Source organism: Macrobrachium rosenbergii, chromosome 41, assembly GCF_040412425.1.
Source record: "Macrobrachium rosenbergii isolate ZJJX-2024 chromosome 41, ASM4041242v1, whole genome shotgun sequence".
NCBI classification, from domain to species: domain Eukaryota; kingdom Metazoa; phylum Arthropoda; class Malacostraca; order Decapoda; family Palaemonidae; genus Macrobrachium; species Macrobrachium rosenbergii.
Window position 1 is genome coordinate 76,453,838 of NC_089781.1, and position 5,000 is coordinate 76,458,837.

A 5,000-nucleotide genomic window follows, 5' to 3' on the forward strand; every position below is an offset into this window, starting at 1 on the left:
CGACCGAAAGTTTTCTTCAAATGGAATACTGAGATCTGACTTTAGAGAGAAATTTACAATAAATGTAGAATTTTTGTTTTTGTTTTTGTTTTTGTTGGAACTGATCCGACGTCCTAAAAAAAATACAAAAAAAAGAAAAAACTCCCTTTTTCCGAAATACCTCCTTATCTTTTTAAAAAAGAAGAGATATTTTTCACTAATCAAACCATCATCTCGCTCCTGACAGCGAGATGTATATAGTGTGAATAGCAGAAAATAAAAATAATGTACGACTTTCTTGCGTATTCAGAGCAATTGTGTTTACCAGCGACCGAAATATTGATTATCTGTGCCAATACTCTGTATTATTACTGATAATTTCATAAATTTTAAGACAGTGACGAACATTATGTATATATTATGTATAGTTTCTGTATGATCGGACTATGTGTTGAAGATGACCAGAATCGGCGAACTCTAGACGTAAATGAAATCTTGGGTGCTTTTATATAAGTGTTCGTGTATATACATAAATACATATATTCATATATAAGTTTGTTTTGATGCTGTATGGTTTTTATATATATATATATATATATATATATATATATATATATATATATATATATATATATATATATATATATATATATATATATATATATATAATCCCCTTAGAGGGGTTGACTGTACGCATTTACGCATGAATGTATGTATATGTATATTTAATGTAATAATGAAGAGTTATTTTTACTGGAGTTCCTTGTTAGGTGTGACGGTAAAGTTGTTTCTTTTATTCTTTTTTATTTTCCAGCAAAAAAAATATTCAAAGATATGCAGCTATCTCGGCTATCTTCAGAGTGACGAAGTATTACAAATTTTTATTTCTAATACTGATTACTTGCAATGGCACCATTGTAAACACGTTCTCAATTGACACAACTTAGAGTTCTTCCTATCCTGAAATCGCTGTCAAATTAGTTAAAGACATAGCATCCATAGCCTAATAACCTTTATTAATTATGATTATCAGTATCCACATGGATAACAACTTAAAACTCATAATAAATTGCATCATGAAACAAAAAGCACAGTAGTAGTAACTTTTCTTTTTATGGTGCCAGTATTTATTTTGTCCCGTAACTAGAATATGCTTGGGTAGATTCAACCCTCCAATGAATGAAATGTCCTTTCTTGAAACAAAAGCACGCACCAGTGACCACTCCCTCTATACGGTAAACTTATCTGAAGGTGTTTATAAAATGCATATAAAAACTCAAGCAGCAAATTAATGCCTTCTCGTTCAACGTGTGAACCATGTTAATCTGGAGAACATTAGTCTACACAAGTTGTCCTGCAAGTGGCTGTAAGTTTATCCACACGCTTGCTAGAAAATGATACAGAGTTGCTTATCTTGTATAGGGAATTTTCGATCTTGTAACAGAATTTTATATTTTACTTATCACATTTTGAATTGAAAGTTACCAATTTTATTTATATCCATTACATGTCTTGGTCAATGTTTTATACAGAAATGCACGCACACACATACACACATACGTACTTCATACATACATACATATATATATATATATATATATATATATATATATATATATATATATATATATATATATATATATATATATATATATATATATATATATATATATATATATATATATATATATATATATATATATATATATATATATACACACACACATACACACACACATACACACACACACACACACACACACACACATATATATATATATGTATATATATATATATATATATATATATATATATATATATATATATATATATATATATATATATATATATATACATATACATGTACATATATACACTATATACACACACATATATAAATCATTATATATAACTACATATTTATAAATATAAAATTTTAGTCTTTCTGAAACTTGAGTTCCTGAGGCCATATTTTTCAACGAACAAATATGGTCGCAAATGCTGGTCATTGTAATTGTAATTATTTTTTATCCTTTTTCGTAGACTGTGATCATTTGTAGGCGTCCAGTAGGATTAAAACTAATACTCTTATTGGCGAGTAAATTAACGAGTCGCATAATGTCAATGTTTTCGTAAAAAAAAAAAACAGGTGTTTTGTATTAATGAGTGTATGGCCATTGTAATTGTCTCTAATTACGCACATGTATAATCAGAGTTTAACATATTTTATGATCGTCTCATATGAATGTTTTGTCGACTGTCACATGTATGTTAAAGAAAACATTCAGAATTGTTCAGGGTTATTATTATTATTATTATTATTATTATTATTATTATTATTATTATTATTATTATTATTATTATTATTATTATTATTATTATTATTATTCTGAACATGAAATTAAACTTCTTCCCAATATAATGAAATCAATATCACAGTTTATATATATATATATATATATATATATATATATATATATATATATATATATATATATATATATATATATATATATATATATATATATATATATATATATATATATAGTATATACTGTACATATGTATATATATGTATAATATATATATATATATATATATATATATATATATATATATATATATATATATGTATAATATATACTGTATATATATATATATATATATATATATATATATATATATATATATATATATATATATATATATATATATATATATATATATATATATATATATATATATATATATATATATATATATATATATATATATATATATATATATATATATATATATACTTCCTCTGTCTTTCAGCTCTTAGAATATCTATATAGCTATAGTGAATGTACTGTAGAGAATTAATTGTCAGTTATCTCTCTCTCTCTCTCTCTCTCTCTCTCTCTCTCTCTCTCTCTCTCTCTCTCTCTCTCTCTCTCATGTATGTTTGTTTGCGTTGTGTGGGTGTCACCAATACCACTATTTTATTCTATAAGATGGAAACACGACTCAAATTTAAATGGGATTTTGCACATACTAAAAAAAAAAAAAAAGTATAAAGGGGACTTACTCTCCGGCAAAAGGGCGAATTTAACACCTACTGGAATAAGGGCTTACTTATTTTCCAAGTGAAAAGCGTACGTTGGCACTCTGACCTTGCTGACCTTTTTCGTGGAATAATCCGAAAAGCAGAAAATAAGCCGAAGGTAGAAACTTTTTCCTGCACAGCAATATTGACTTTTCGCAACTTAAATATGACACACTTGTTTCTTCCAGCTTTTAAGCCATTTCTAATAAGAAAGAATCAATATTTTCTTTTGGTAATTAAACTCATTCTAAAAGTTTTTAAGGTAAACTTACATTTTCGAGTCTGCCTGCAACTTGTAGTGAGGAAGTCTCAGAATTATTCATGCTAATTCATGAATTTATTCCATAGGTATATACATATATTACGTTCAAATTGTGTTTCTGTTAAAGATATGCATATCTCATGTTCTGGATTTAATCGGAATGTACATATTTTTTCGGGGATTTATGCATAAATTGGTGTTACAAGGCCTTCAGCTCATTCTTCCAATGCAACATTTACTTGATTTTGTCCGCGCTCATTCACAAACAAAACAAATAAATAGCACACACTGATAAGCGTAATTCCTTTAGTACCAGCCCCTATGATATACTTAATTTATAGATAAAGTTATAAATTCTGCTGCAGAATTTAGGGGTATTATTGCAATTCAAAAGACAATTATAAAATCTCCCAAGAGTGCATACCTCCTCCAACGCCAAATCCTCTACTCATATTTCTTTCAAAGCCGGTTGAGTTACTAGAGCTGATATTCACTGGTTCTGTACAGCAAAATGACTATTCAATCCACTTTTTATACAAAAATAAGAAAATCTCCAATGACAAGACCGGCGAGCGCATAATCTATCTGTCAGATTCGGTCCGAGTTATAAGATCTGCTGTCCATTGGTTTTGGACAACAATACCGATCATTTTTCAACTCCTCTTTCAACAACAGCACAAGGAATCCTGAAGGAGCCTACCTAAGGCAATGCCAGCCCCTCCAAGCAAGTATTTTTAACCAACTGATCTGGATCTCGAGTAAATTTTTCGACTGAAAGCAGAAACAACCTCCGTCATACTTCGCTGATGGAGGCAACGATCACATCTTGTTCAATCCGCGGTCCGGTCGAATACGGTTTTTATTTTCCTAGTGTTGAAGTAACAGAAACGTACGATCTAATTAACCCTTCTCTGGAACATTGCCCATCCACTTTGAATAAATTATTCAAATACTTCACTAAAAATTATCTCGTTAAATACGGTTCTCATTTTCTTAATGATGAAACAAAGGAAAACTAAACTGTAATCAACCCTTCCCTAGCATACAGCTCACCGTTTGAAATAAATGATCCAAACAATTCACTGAAATTCTTGGGTAACTTTCTGAGATACCTTTTACGCAGAGAGAAAGGATGACAAACCAATCAACGAACAGACAAGGCTGATAAACTAATCACATACCGACAGAGGTAAACACGTAACTTCCTTCCTATTTTGGAGAAGATAATACTACCATTATGCTACTATCATTATGCAATACAACATGCGTAAAGACATGAATGAATTTGTGATTTGTAGTGATACGCGGGGTGATGAGATGGAGGTACGCAATACCGTCACTTTCAGTCGACACAGAGCTTGGAGTTGCGTATCATAAATATACAACGATGGAATAAGAATATGGAATAAGAATTAATATTATCTATTCATGGGGTACTGGTTGTCATTATGTCGTCCCGGTATAAAAAGAGAGAGAGAGAGAGAGAGAGAGAGAGAGAGAGAGAGAAATTATAAGTCATGCCATTATGTTTACTGTAAATCTTATTTATGCTTTGAGATTTTAAAGCTATATTTTATCGAATGAGTGGGAATTCTTTTTATTTATTTTCATTTGCATAATTCGTGTCATGACTACATCCTTAATATAATGAATTTCTTTTAACATTGTACT

The 5,000-nt window shown here is 29.0% G+C and overlaps 1 protein-coding gene across 1 annotated transcript in view; it reads left to right on the top strand.

The window, feature by feature from the left end:
• Positions 1-75, top strand: part of LOC136826905 (fibroblast growth factor receptor-like 1) — a 216,040-nt gene extending 215,965 nt beyond the window's left edge. Inside the window, 1 exon segment of the mRNA XM_067084434.1 lies at positions 1-75. This exon segment is cut by the window's left edge and continues 1,639 nt beyond it. The gene's annotated coding sequence lies outside the window, so the exon portion shown is untranslated.
• Positions 76-5,000: the final 4,925 nt, after the last annotated feature.